The sequence below is a fragment of the Arvicola amphibius genome, chromosome 1 (assembly GCF_903992535.2).
Source record: "Arvicola amphibius chromosome 1, mArvAmp1.2, whole genome shotgun sequence".
In the NCBI taxonomy this organism is placed as follows: Eukaryota; Metazoa; Chordata; class Mammalia; order Rodentia; family Cricetidae; genus Arvicola; species Arvicola amphibius.
In genome coordinates this window covers 179,942,562-179,957,713 of record NC_052047.1, presented here as the reverse complement: position 1 = coordinate 179,957,713, position 15,152 = coordinate 179,942,562, and positions in this window count along the sequence as shown.

Here is a 15,152-nt window from a genome sequence, read left to right as displayed (position 1 = left end):
TTGCCTGGGTCCCCTCGTGCAGTGCTATAGTTGAAGGTCACCAAGAACTTTTGCTCTTATTTTCTTAGTCAGGTAAAAGTGACTTTAAGAGGCTGGAGAAATGGTTTAGTGGTTAAGAACACTGGCTGCTTTCCCAGAGGACCTGGGTCCCAGTACCCACATGATGGCTCACAACCATCTATAACTGCAATCCCAAGGGGTCAGATGCCTTCTTCTGGCCTCTGTAAAGACGGCACACACATAGTACACTTACATAATGCAGACAAAACACTCATGCACATAAAATAAAAATAAACACAACACCTTTGGGGCCATGATGGTGTCCAAGGACCACACTGCCATGGGAGCCATGCCAATATGAGTGGCCTGCATGCCACCTGTGGCCGTGATGACATCCAAGCCTTGGCTGCTACCAAGGACCATGTCTGGGTCCATGGTCCTAGTACAACCGGGTTCTGTGTTGATGTCTGTGGCCTATGGTACCAACAAAGGCAACATGGATGTTCAGGGTCTGGGCCACAACCTGTTGGTGTCTGAGGGCCACGCTGTCACCAAGGCCATAACAATCTGTGTGGGCTGCACTGCCACAAGGGACCATCGTGGCTTCCAGGCCCAGGCTGCTGCTGTGGGCCATGTCTGGGTCTGTGACCCAGCAGCAGCCAAGGTCTAGATTGATGTCCATGGCTCCTATTGTCACCAGGACTGAGCGGATGCCCAGGGTCTAGAAAGCCACTTGAGACCTTGTTGGTCTCTGAAGGCCTTGCTGCTGCTGGGAATATACTGATCTGCGTGGCCTGTGTTGCCACCGGGGCCATGGTGTGGTCTGTGCCCTAGCCGCTGCTGAGGGCATGTCTGGGTCCATGTTCCCACTGCACTGGCTCCGTGATGATTTTCATGGTCCATTTTACCACAAGGGGTACTAGAAACTATGTGTGTTGAAATCAAAGGGCCATCTGAGCCAACCCAGCCCTTGCTCTTCTCTGGCCCTGGGATAGTTGGCCCTGCCCCTCACTGGACACTGCAGCAGGAGAGCTGCCCTTCCTCCACCCACCACTTGAGAGCGATAGTCTCACCTGTCACCATGGTTGCAGGAGAGCTGGCCCTGTTAGCATGGGCTGAGGAGAGCTTGCTCTGCCCTTTGCCTCATGGCGTGGTCCCAGTGGCCTGGACTACCCAGACCCACATCTTGGGCCTTGGGTTGGCCTGTTTTAGCATCTACCCCATCTATGACCTGATGGCGTGTGTGAAGGGACCAGTCCTGAGGAATGATAACCGTAGAATCTCTGTGACTTGGGGCTACAGCAGGATCTCGGAGAGGACTTTTGAAGAGGGTCCAGTGATGGTGATGTGCCAGAGTCCTTGAACCAGACCAATGACTCATTGCAATGGACATTTTGTAGGTGGCTCATTGGACACAAGGGTACACTGTGTGGCACACCGCAGCTCCCAATGCCACTAGGATGAGTGAAGAGGTGTTGCAAAAAAAGAGGAAGGAGGTGATTTTTCTTTGTTGTTGTTTTGTTTTAATTAATTTTGTGGGAGACATAATGTAGGGGTGAGGGCAGATATGGAGGAACTGGGAGGTGAGAAGAACTGGGGTACATGATATGAAATTTCCAAAGATTTGTGTTTTTTAAAAATGACCTTAGTTGTTAGCCGGGCAGTGGTGGTGCATACCTATAATCCCAGCACTCAGGAGGCAGAGGCAGGTAGGTCTTTGTGAGTTCAAGGCCAGCCTGGTCTACAGTTTCAGGACTGGCTCTACAGCTACTGAGAAACCCTATCTTGAAAAACCAATAAAGACCTTAGCTGTAGTAACCAGTGATAAATGATCCAACAAATGGCAGCTCATGTGACCCCGATGGGTATCATTACTTCACAGATGATAGGACTCTGGCTAAAATTTCTGATTCTTTTGGCCATTCTCTCATGATGACAGTCTGGTTGCCTGGCAATTCTAAGCATCACATCGGCTATACTGACATCTAGATGATGAAGTAGGATACAACATGGAACATACAGTTTTTCTTTGTGTGCTTCCCCCGCCCGAGGAAGAAAAATCATTTCCAGAAGTCCTCCAGGCACCTCACTGGCTGGAAGCAATCCTGTGCTTGCTCCTAGTTGCCAAGAAGTTGCTTCCTGGAGGTAAACAATGTGAGAGGATTGGGATCCCCTTCCTCCATCTGTTGCCTGGGCAACTCTATCTAATCTGTTTGTTTGAACTGTACTCCTTGGCAAATTACTTGTTTGTACTTTCTAAATTAAACAATACAGCTCAGTCCTGTAATCTATAAAAGCAGAGGATTGCTATAAGTTCAAGACCAACTTGGGTCACATAGTGAGTTCCTGGCTATTCTAAGATACAAACTAAAACACTCAATAAAAGAAAATAATAAAATAAACCAAGAATGGTAGCACTGGCTTCTAATCCCAGCATGAAGGAGGTGGAAACCAGAGGATTAGGAGTTCAAGGCAAGCCTGGTTCATATGAGACTGTTTTAAAAAAAAAAAAACAAAAAAACTAAAACTGAACCAAAGCAAACAAAAATGTAAAAAGTAGGGGGCTGGAGAGATGGCTTGGTGGTTAAGAGTACTGACTGCTCTTCCAGAGGACCCGGGTTCAATTCCCAGCACCCACATGGCAGCTCACAGCTGTCTGAAGATCCAGTTGCAAGGGATCTGACACCTTCACACCAATGCACATAAAATAAAGTTAAACAAACCATAAAAAAAATATTTTTAAAAAAATGTAAAAAGTAGTGAGTTTGAGACAAGCCAGGACTATATAAGAGATCCTGATGAAAAACAAATAAAAATGAAAGAGCACAAAGTATTAGTTAACATTTTTAAGAAGTAAATGGGAAATGTATGCAATTAAAATTCTGATAATGCCTCAATCTGTGTTTGATAGAGGTGCAATACCTGTATCCAGTGATCTTTTTTCACCAGCTGCGTCATCAACCATAGTGATCAACCATAGTGATATTTTATTCATGTTTTGGAGATAAAGCTTGCCTAAAAACAAGAGGGTAGAGCGGAGCCACTAGAGGCCAGGCAGTGGTGGCACACACCTTTAATGGCAGCACTCGGGAGGCAGAAGCCAACAGATCTCTGTGAGTGCACAAGATCAATGATGAAACAGATCCAGGCGGTGGTGGCTCATGCCTTTAATCCCAGCACCAGCGGGACTAGAAGACGGAAGACAGAGGCTCAGTCTGCAGTCACCCAGCCTTGGTAGAGCTAAGACTTCTCTAGTGGCTTGGCTCTTTTGCTTTTCTGGTCTTTAGCTTGAACCTCAATATTGTCAGGGCTTTTCTTATTTGTGCTACAATAAGCTCCTTTTCGAGCCGGGTGGTGGTGGCGCACGCTTTTAATCCCAGCACTCGGGAGGCAGAGGCAGGCGGATCTCTGAGTTCGAGGCCAGCCTGGTCTACAAGAGCTAGTTCCAGGACAGGCTCTAGAAACTACAGGGAAACCCTGTCTCGAAAAACCAAAACCAAAAAAAAAAAAAAAAAAAAAAAAAAACTCCTTTTCGACGCTGTTCAGTCATTGGTCTCTGTGTCACCAGGTTGATGACAACTGATATTCCTTGGAAGAAATGGGCCCTGATGCATTAAACAATTCTCTATTAATGACATTTGCTATGTTTCCAGGATTTTGTAATTATGGGAAACTGTGATAAACACCTTTGACATACTGTTAGTTCCTGAATGACTACATTCCCCTAAATTCCTGGAACAGAGTCGCTAGATCAAAGCCTAAGGTGAAGTTGAGGGTTTTGAAACACATTCCTGTCAGTCAATATGGGACCTGTCAGTCTTTCAGAATTAGCTTTGGTTTGCTCCTTGCTCCCTGGAAGACCCTCTGCCCTGCTTTAACTGAAGGCACCCTCTAGACTTTCCTATGATAAAACGTTTCCAACCTAGAAAATTACTGTGGGTTTAGAGAGGTGACCTCCTCACCTTCAGCCTGGAAGGCTGGTTGTAGCTGAATGAGCTTGAGTATGGTTTTGAATTTCCAAAGTATCAAGAAGAAAGTGTTCAAGAGTCAAGGATGGGGCCATGGGATGAGAGTGTGTGTGTGTGTGTGTGTGTGTGTGTGTGTGCGCGCGCGCGCGCGCATGCACATGCACGAGAGAGAGAGACAGAGAGAGACAGAGACAGAGAGACAGAGAGAGAGACACAGAGAGAGAGACAAAGAGAGGAAGGGAGGAAAGGAGGGAGAGAGGACAAGTTCACAGTAGATACTGAACTAAAAAGGACATCTACAAAATTAAGGGAAAAGAAGGTCAGATGAAACAAGCAGAAAGGACTCTGAGGAGATGAATAGAGCTTTCAAGGCAGTTGCTTTAAGATGTGATAGACAGGAAGTTAAGCTCCAACACAGGGACATTAAAGGGTCAGCCCAGGGCAAGGTCAGGCCAAGAAAGAAGAGTAACAATGGTGCCCTGTTTGCCTAGGAACAATGAAGTGGCCCCTGGACAATTACAGCAACCTTGCATGACCCTGCAGAGGTGGCTGAGCCCCCTTTTCACTTGAAGGGGAAACAAAAGAAAAACCTGTTCTCCACAGCTATTACCTCATTCTTGTTTTGTTCATTCCTTTACAGAAAAGCGTCTCCCAAGGAGCAGTCTATACTTAGTATCTGCAGTTCTTCCTTCTCACTCCCTCTTGGACCCTGTGCAGTCAGGATTATCTTCAAGACCCTAGGGACTGTCATAGCGTTAAATCTTATCTATCTTTGCATCTATCTTTGGGCAGCACTGAACATGTCATGGCTCCTTCCTCCATCAGGCATGCTCTTCACTGACTTCCAGGCCGCCCCCTCTTGACCTTACTGTACTTCCTTGGTTCCTTCTCAGCCGTCTTTGTTAGCTGCTCCTCATTTCCCACACCCACTCTCTGCAGCCTTCTCTTCTCCCTGGAGCCCTTCTTATCTCTGGTCTTTCAATTTCCCCTATATGCTGGTTCCTTGCCCAGGCCTTTCCCTTGAAAGTCCAAACTCCTACTTCTAACTTCTTGCTCCACATCTCAACTGAAGTATTTAATGAGCGTCTGAGACTTCACTATCTCTGCAACTAAATCTCCCTAAGAATATATATTCTCAAAAGCTGCATCTCTGACGTCCACCCACCCACCCACCCTTCCAGTGAATGGCAGTTCCGTCCTGTAGCTGCTGTTCAGGCCAAGGACTGAGTCATCCTTGCCGAGCCTCCTGCGCTTTACCTCCTGTCCATCAGGAAGTACTTTAAAATAAAGGCAGAATCTAGGCGCTATTCAGAAGCCTCTGCCCCTGGATCTGGGTCCAAGCCAATGATGGTCTCTCACTCGGGTTACTCTAACACCGAGGTTCTCAACCTTCCTAATGCTGTGACCCCTTACTTCAGTTCCTCACATTGTAGTGACCCCCAACCATAAGATTATCTTTGTTGCTACTTCTTAGCTGTACTTTTGCTATGGCTATGAGTCATAATGTAAACGTCTGTGTTCCCTTATGGTTTTAGGCGACCCCTGTGAAAGGATTGTTCAACCCCAAAGGGGTCACAACCCGCGTGTTGAGAACCACTGTGGCAGCTTACTCATGGATCCTTCCGCGTCTTGATGCTCATCCATCCATTTTCTTTTTTGCTTTTGTGTGTGTATATGTGTGTATGCGCAGGTGAACCTGTGTGTGCTTATGCACGAAGGTCAAGACAACTTCAGGTGTCTTTCCTCAGGAGCCACCTATCTCAGTTTTTGAGACATGGTCTCTTACTCGAGTAGGTTAGGCTGACTTTTGAGTGAGCCAAGGATCGGCCTGCCTCTGTCTCTCCAGACCCAGGATTACAAGGGTATGTATGCCACTGCCCCTGGTTTTTTTCACATGGATTCTGGGGCTTGAACTCAGGTCTTCATGCTTGCAAGTCAGTCACTTATACACTGAGCTACCCGAGCCCTTCCATCTGTTTTCAGGTTAGTAATCAGACCGTGGAGAACACGTCCATTTTATCAATCCTCTATGCAAGGCCCTCGGGGCACCTGTCTTTCTCCGTGGCTCTCAGATGCTTCCCCTGGATTGTCCACTTGGGCTCCTGTCTCTCTGACTTCAGTTCCCTCTACTTTTTCAACTACTCAGCTTAAGCCCCGTGGCCTCCTTGCTGGTTACCAGGCCAACCTTGTTTTCTCCTTTAATTCACTCTGGCCTCACCTGGAATGTTCTCTCTCTCTCTCTCTCTCTCTCTCTCTCTCTCTCTCTCTCTCTCTCTCTCTCTCTCTCTCTCTCTCTCTCTCTCTCTCCAGATGCTAGAGGGCGTCACCGCCCACCTTACACAGGTCTTCGGTCCAATCAGTCTTCTGGAGATGGTTTTTCTCATCACTCCTGTGACATTACATCTCCAACTCAACATTCTACTTATCTATACGTAGCTTTTTTTTTTTCTTAACTATTTGAGAAGTTGAAGCTCTTTATCCCTAACTTTGCCAGTATGTATTTCCTAAGGCTTAGGAATATTCTTTTATATTACTACAGTCCTATATCAACCAACAAGTTAGATGTTGATGTGATGCCTTTAACCTACCAGATAAACCTGATTTTGTCAGGGGATTCAGTGACACCCTTGTCGGCAGCTTTCACTTCCAGTATAGTCGGAGTTTAGCACCTGCTATCACATATGGGTTGTCTCTACTCTCTTTAATCTTTTCTGACTTTTTTTCTTGTTATTTTGTTTCTTTTTTTTTTTTTTTGAGACAAAGTTTCTGAGTGTGTGTAGCCTTGGCAGTTTGGGAACTGCTTTGTAGACTAGGCAGCCTTGAACTCAGTGATCTGTCCGTCGACCTCCCAAGTGCTTGGATTAAAGGTGTGTGCCACCACAGCTCAGCTGCTCTGTTTAGTCTTAATATTTCTTTATTTTATGACATTGCTGCTTTAAGAACATAGTAATTCTCGCGCTTGTCTTGGTTTGAAACTCAGAACACATTTAAAAAAATTTAAAAAATGAGAATCATTCAATAAATAGGTATTGACTGAGACAAAAAAGCAAAATAGTCTGAACAGTACCAAAATCTCCCCCCTTCTTCCTTGCCTCCCCCCACTTTTTTTCAAGCTCTTGTAGCCCAGGCTGGCCTTTAAATCCTTTCGTCTCCACGTTCCACGTGTTGGAATCACAAGCCTATGCCACGTGCATGACCACGGCACAACTGTCTTTCTACCCTGTTCTCAGGGAGCTGACCTTTAGCCAGGACTATCCTCACGCTCCTTATCCCACCACATTGTTTTCTGTCCTCTTTACCTCAGACCTCTGTCTGCGTCCTCTCTTCCTACCTCTGCTCTTCATAAATTCACTGGGTTCGCCAGTGGGTAAGTGTTAAAGGTTAAGTGGCTAGGACTGGGGGTTAGAGTAGACAACCTAAGGGCACATTGCTCAATGATGACGGTGAGCTTCTCTCCTTCCTGGATGTGGTTCGTATGAGGGAAATAGGCCTCAGGACCTGGGATCAATATTGTCACTGCCAGCTGGTCTCTGGCTCTGATCTCACTGAACGGCAGTGCTGGCATTAGCTAAAGAGTGGCCAGGCACAAAGGAACAGAGTTTTGGAAGGAACAGAAAAAAGTTGGACCCACAGAGAGTAGGTAGGTCGCAGCAGACTGGAAACTACTCTCTAGGAGCCCCGACCTCGTGGAAACTGCCCTAGTGTCCTCTATCCGTCCTCAAACTCTATAAATAGATAGGTAGCTTCAGTATCAGCTACGGCCAGACCAGGCCAGCGGCAGAGACCATCACTGAAAGGAAATGGACTTGGCTGGGAAGAAAGGATTCACAGAGCGGGGGATGGAATGAGAAGGGAATAAAGGAGAGCCATTGCGTGTTCCCACTGCATGGCCCATTGGCTCACTGGCGTTTGGAGCCCTCCTACCAAAATATCTAGCCTGCTCCAGCAATGCCATTTGAGAAGACCCTTCCAACCCCTCTTATTTATGACCTTGCTTATTCTGTCTGTTCCCTAGAATGGCCTGTTTGCTTTTGCTTATACTTTAAGAGATTCAAATTTTTAAAATTTTAGATTTATTTTTATTTTGTGTGTAAGTATGTTTGGCTTGCATGTATGTCTATGTGTGTCTAGTGTTGACAGAGTCCAGAAGAGGGTGCTGGATCTCCTGGAACTGGAGTTACAGATGGTTGTGAGCTGCCATGTGGGTGCTGGAAATCAAGCCTGTCTGAAAGAACAACAGGAGATCTTAAGCACTGAGCCATCTCTCCCATTCCATACTTTTGCTTATACATATGTATGTATGTATGTGTGTGTATGTGTGTGTGTATGTGTGTGTATGTGTGTATGTGTGTATGTGTGTATGTGTGTGTATGTATGTATGTGTATGTATGTGTGTATGTATGTATGTGTGTGTATGTGTGTGTATGTATGTATGTATGTGTGTGTATGTATGTGTGTGTATGTATGTGTATGTGTGTATGTATGTATGTGTGTATGTATGTGTATGTATGTATGTATGTATGTGTGTGTATGTGTGTATGTATGTATGTATGTATGTATGTGTATGTGTGTGTATGTATGTATGTATGTATGTATGTATGTGTGTTTGAGATGGGTTTCTTTGTGTATCCCTGCCTGTCCTAGAATCAGGCTGCTGGCTTTGAACTCACAGAGATACGCCTGCTTCTCCTTACCGAGTACTGGGCCTAAAGGCGTGCATCACCACTACCTGGTGCTTCTGCTTATACTTAAAACAAAATTATTATTTGAGGACTTCATCCATATCCACAGTGTATTTTTGTCAAATCAGCCCCACACTCCAACTCCTCCCAGACACACCACATGCCACATCCCCTCCATCGCATGTTCTTTTTCCCTCACCCTCAATCAGTAGGGCCCCAAAGTGTAGGGTTGTTCACTGGAACACGGACAAGTTATCAGGGGACACTTCCCTGCCCTAGCAGCCTTCAAAAGCCAAAGTTTCTTAACAGCTGCTCTTGTGTTTCTGCCAATGGCACAGGAAGATCTGGTCACTTTCCCCTCTGTGACCAGAGGGCGTGAGGGGTTGTCTGGAGCCCTGGGTGCTCTGAGTAACCTTTTGCCTCCTCTGGTCTCTGTAGCTCCTCTGCCTCTCCATTCCTTGGCCCTAACCTTGCTGAAGTGTATTGGCGTATGCTGAGCACCCAGCACCTGCTCCAGCTCAGGGCACTGCTTACTGCAGGAGGGCTGTTATTACCTGAGCATTAGACTAGAGCCTGAAGGGAAACCCGGACCCCAAGCATCTTGCCTTCCTTGTCAGCGTGTGGCTCTGTGTTTGATAAAGTCCCACGTTTAGAGTTCTGGAGTTTCTCTAGATACGAAGAGATGCGAAGGATGTTTGTACACATAGTTGGTTGTTTATTTTGGTTTTTTTTTTTTGATCTTTACTCTTGGGGGGGGGGGCTGTCACCCAGCTCCCAAATAAATTCTCTGGGGCTTATTTTTTCTTAAGAATGTCTGGCCTTAGCCTGGCTTATTTTTAGCCAGCTTTTCTTAAATTATTCCATCTACCTTTTGCCTCTGGGATTTCATCTTTCTCTATTCTATATTTCTTTATTTACTTCTTCATGGTTTGCTGTGTAACTGGGTCCTCCTCTCCTTTTTTTTCTTGTTCTTCCTCCTAGATCTTTCTTCCCAGATTTTCCCTTCTATTTATTATTTCTGCCTGCCCAGCCCTGCCTATCTTTTCTCCTGCCTGGCCATTGGCTGTTCAGCTCTTTATTAGGTCAATCAGGTGTTTTAGACAGGCAAAGTAACACAGCTTCACAAAGTTAAACAAGTGCAACACATCTTTGCATCATTAAGCAAATATTCTACAGCATAAATGAATGTAACATATCTTCAACTAATATTTCACAATAAATGTATGTGTGTATATTTGTCTGTGGCCACAGAAATACTTATACAAGATATGAAAAATGTGCTTTTGTTGTTTACTGTGGGATTTCTTTTTTCTTAATTTTTGAGACAGGGTCTTATGTAGTCTAGGCTAGCCTAGAATTATGTATCCAAGACTGGTTTTGAACTTTCTGATCCTCCTGCCTTCATCTCTCACCAGCTGGGATTACAGGCTTGTACCACCACATACTTGACTGAACAATAGTAATGTGATCTTTTCTTAAATTCCTTCCATTCTTTTCTTCCCTTTTTTCCTTCCTGCTTTCTTTTTGGCACACGCCTTTCTCTCCCTCAGAAAACAACTCCCTGGGTGTGATGATGCCCAAAAGACCTGCGGACAGCACACTCAGAGCCCTTGGGGCTGGCTCCTTAATTCTTCCTCTGCTAGGTATAGATGGCCACTGTCCTCTGACATCCCAATTCATAGGCTCACACCCTCACCAGCCCGGAAGATAGGACAGTCAAGTTTGGCTCGCAGGTGTTCTTATGGTTAGAGGTGCCCGGAGCATGCTCTATGCAATTGAAATCTGAGAAGCGCCCAATCCTGAGAGGCCACTTCAAGATTCTCTCCTAAGGAGAACAGGAAGCAAGCGAAAAGACAAATCAGGAGCTCGGTCTCCTGCGGAATCCGCACCCTTGTGTCTGTCAGCCAAGCTTGTCAGCAGCAAGGCTGAAGGACAAGCGGCTGGTGGGGTACCAGCAAGGGCCTCGTAAAACAAGGAGCAGGGTTGAGTCGCGCGGGTTAGGACCAGTGGGCAAATTGTGTTGGTTTTGCAAGTTTACGTTTCAGTCCCTCAGACGTTATTTGACTGAGTCCTGTGACAGGTAGTGGCACTTGTGTTGGGCCAGGAAGATATGGGCACCCGGCACCGTGCATAGCCGCGTCCAGACTTTCCACGGGTCCTGTCGCTGCCCAGGTAGCTCTGGCCTCGCTAGTATCCGAGTTGACTCACAGGTCCAGCCCGGACCATACGTCGTTTCTCCCGCCCCTGGGCTGGAAGTGCTCAGCACGGCTGGAGGGGATCAAGCAACAGTCGCCGAGCTCCGGGGTCAATCCTGGTTTAGTCACAAACAGCCTGACCTTAGCCAAGTTCCCTGAGCCAGTCCAGAACTTGTGGAGAGGAAGAGACTATGCTTAGACTGTAGCCAAGCACAGCCGTACACACCTTCTGGTCTTCAAGGAGACTTTTGACTCAGTATTGTCCCACGCCTGAGTGTGGGCGTGGTCAGTTCAGCAAAGGCCTGCGGCAGAATGGACAACCTCTGTTAGCCGCCCAATCAGCTTGGGTGGGGAGATCCACTGTGCTCCCTCCCCCACTCGGGTTCCTGGGGCACAGTCGCTTGGCCCTCCTCTTCCTTCTCATTCCATTCCTCCTGCAGTCTCCTCTTTTCCCAATACCCAGATGTTTGTTGAAGGGTGTTTAGGACAACAAACTCTATGGAATGCTTTATATTAACAAGGCGGTTAAAGTTCAGAGGTTGTTTGAGGCCATGTTGGGGGCAGGAGTCAAAAAACGGTCCGAGGGGACTGTTAATTGTGGATAAATAAGTAATTGCTTCTAAGGTAAGCCCACGTTTAGAGCCAGCCATGTTTTCTTTTTTCTTTTCTTTTCTTTTTTTTTTTTTTTTTTTTTGTTTTTTCGAGACAGGGTTTCCCTGTAGTTTCTAACCAGCCATGTTTTCTGATGTGTGCTTCTTGCTTAGCGGTGGATGCTTAGGGAAGGAAGAGGAGATCGAGGAGATCAGGTCGTAAGGTCCCCACCCTGAGGAAGATTAGCATTTGTCCTACATCCTGGGATCTGGAGCCATTTGGTTGGTCCTGAAAACTGCATCACCACTCCAGGGAACCAGCTTTGAAAATTCTCACTAATGCAAAGTTTTCTTCTGAGTTTTCTCATAGGTTTTTTTTCTCCCCCCAGCTAGATACAGGTTTTTTTTTTTTAAAAAAAAAAAACTCATGGTATACAAATAATTTTATTCCATTCATTTCACATATTTTAAACTTTTTTTGAGGAGTGACTATGAGATCTCTTGTGCGCTCTAGAGCCGCCACCACTCCCTAGGTCGTTTGAGGACACTTTCTTGGTAGTCTTCGGGGCTAGCATTTTCATGTTGCACACTCTTTTTTTCATGTGGTCATATTACGCAATCTCATTTTTGTTATTCGCTGGCCTGAGCATTTTGCCATAAGTAGCTGTATGCATAGAACTTCTTCTTTTAAATCATGCCTTTGGAATCAGTGCCCCGAGAGGTTGAAAGCATTGGCTTTGTGTAGGTCTTGTTCTGTAGACCTAGACAACAACTGGGGACATATAATAACAAAGCAAATGGGGACAGCCCTCACCCACTCTCTGTCTGCATACAAACAAAGCTGCGTGGAGTGGAAACATATCATCGACACCTACTGTGCAACAGATCCAGGCTGGCAGGAAACCTGGGTGAATAAGAGGCATGCCCTGCCCTTGAGGGGCACAGAGGCTGTGCCCTGCCCTTGAGGGCACAGAAGCTGTGGCCTTTCAGCCTCCTCTCACTAGGACACAATATATTCAAGACTGCTAAATCGGTGACATTTGCTGATGCTACCAAATTCTGCATAGCAATAAAGCACCAGCACCTTACTGTTTGCTTGTTTTTTTCAATATTGGGCATTGAATGCAGTTACTCTTACATATAAACATGGTTATGCAGAGCCAGGTGTGGTGACTTATGCCTGCAATCTCAGTCTTTGAGGGGCAGAAGCAGGCAAATGTCTGCAAGTTCAAGGCTAGCCTTGATATACGGTAAGACCTTCTCTCCAAAAATGAAAACCAAGGGCCAGGAAGATGGATCCATTGGGTAGATTTAGGCTTTTGTCACCACACCGAACCACTGAGTTTGAACCCCAAAATCTACAAGGGGAAGGAGAGAATGGACTCCCATAAATTATCTTATGATCTCCACAGACAGGCTGTAATATGTGCATGATTACACACATACACCATATAAAAATCATAATAAATTGCTGTTTGAATGGTTGACTCGAGTCTCATAAAAAAAAAACCTGCAATTAATGTTAGATTGGGATTAGGACAGAATCCCCAGCAATTGCTTGAGTGTCCCAAGACACACATTCCTGTCATTTTGTACAATGCCATGATGCAATGTGGCATTCTTGGCCCTGACAATTATGAAATCAAAATATCAATCAACTCAGGAAAATGATGAAGCTACCCTATGTCCTATCATATCGAATATTCAGCAGGGGTTTAATTCTTTATGTAAAAGTCAACAAGCACATCTGTCTCATAGGTAGCAGGTAAATTCGTTTTTGTCATTAATAAGTAGTAAAATTATGTGTATACTAAAGAATAGCTTTAAAAGATTTTTGTGTGTGTCTGTTCCTGTGTGGGGATATGTATGTGTGGGTGCAGTATGTATGCACATGTATGAGCATACATGTGGAGGTCAGAGGATAACCTTGGTGTCATTCCTCAGGTGCCTTCCACATTTTGTCTGAGATGGATTTTCATTGGCCTAGAACTTCACCCAGCAGACTAGACTAGCTGATTGGGGGGGGCCCCCGGGAGTCCATTCCCACCAACCATCCTGCAGTGGCTGGGATTTCAGGCTGTCACTGAATGCAACCTTTCACATGAGTTCTGGGGATCAAATTCAGGTTCTCACATATTTAAGTCAAACACTTAATTGACAGAGTCATTGTCCTAACTTAAAATAAACGGGGTTATGCTTTTCAGTAAATGGTGCATACACCTATTATATATTCCTTTATACTTGGGGGAAATTTTTTCTGGGTGAAAAGGAGTTGAAAATGGAAAACATTTAAGAAGATCTGATCTAGAAAGCAGGGAAGAACTCGATTCGTGAGAATGAGCAAGCTCTTCCCGAACATAGGTGTTTGTGCTGGGTGAAAGACCGGACTATCCTTTCCTGTGTCAGTTTGTGCGCAGAGCGCCACAGAAGGATAGCCTGAATGATAAGAGCACACTGAGCCGTTTATTTTACAAATTCATTCAACCCGGGTCCAGCTTTCAGAAAGAATGGGAACCAGGAAAACTGTGGTGTCCAGAGGGACTCGGTGGTCCTGAGGTTGGCCCATCCATCAAGTGGTGGTTCTGGCCGGGGAACACAGCAGTGCGCACGCAGTTTGCCCGATAAAAACCCTTCCGGTCTTGAAACTAGTGCTTAGGAATGTGAGTGGAACAAACAAACAAGCAGATTAGACAGTGACGGAAAAAACCAAGGCAGGGTAGATAGAGGATGTGTAAATGGCTCTCAGAAATGGCCTTATTAAGAAGATGATATCTGTACAAAAAAAGGGTAGCCCTGCTGAAGGCCTGGTGGCAAAGCTTTGAGTAAGAGGCCTGTGTGACCAAGGTTGGAGGAGACAGATCACAACTGATTGAAGTCATTCTGGAGGTTTGGGTTTTTACTTACGGTGGACAACAGGAACTGTGGCTTAGTATGGTTTGAGAATGTGCTTCTGGGATAGTTCACAGGAGAAATTGTTAGGAAGCTAAGGACCCAGGAGTGTTCGCTCACCGCTTTCCAGGCATTGGCCCACCCAGGACTTCAGAATTAAACTGTTGGGAAGATCAAAACCTGCCTCCAGTTCCAACTCCCCCCACCCCCCACCCCCCTGGAGGAAAGGTTTCTGAGAAAGTTGTTGAGCCTGATTATAACCCCCATCTCCTGTTATAGTCTTACTAGCATTGGAAAACTTCCAGCGTGGCCCAAGGAGCCTGGGAAGTGAGTCAGTAGCAACCCCAAACTGTTGTGTAGCCTTAGGGGTGTCTTTTTAACCTCAGGCAGCCTCAATTACTCCATCTCTAAAAAGACTAGAGAACCTTCTTTGTAACAACGTCACGTGAGGTCACCTGAAAACGCCCCTTAAACCTATCTACCGATTCCCACCTCTCTACCTTTTCCCAAAAGCAAAAGTGAAAACGACTCTTGACTTAGCTCAGCACTTTTCGGATTTTGCAAAACACTGCGTGGTTTTGTAGGGTCCCCTGTGGGTAGTGACACGGTTCACGTCTCACCATCGCGCCCTCTGGGCTGGGAGTGGCAGGACGGTTGTGGGTAGGGCGGAGGAGCTGCAGGAGGACGCGCGGGGCTGCTGGGTGGAGCCGCAGAACCCAACCCGCCGACCTGAGTCTGTAGAGGTACTGGGAGTGGTGGCGCAGGCCGGGCGGAGCTGCAGCGACACGGCCGGGGGCGGATCTGTCCCCGCCCTCGCTCGCGTCCCGC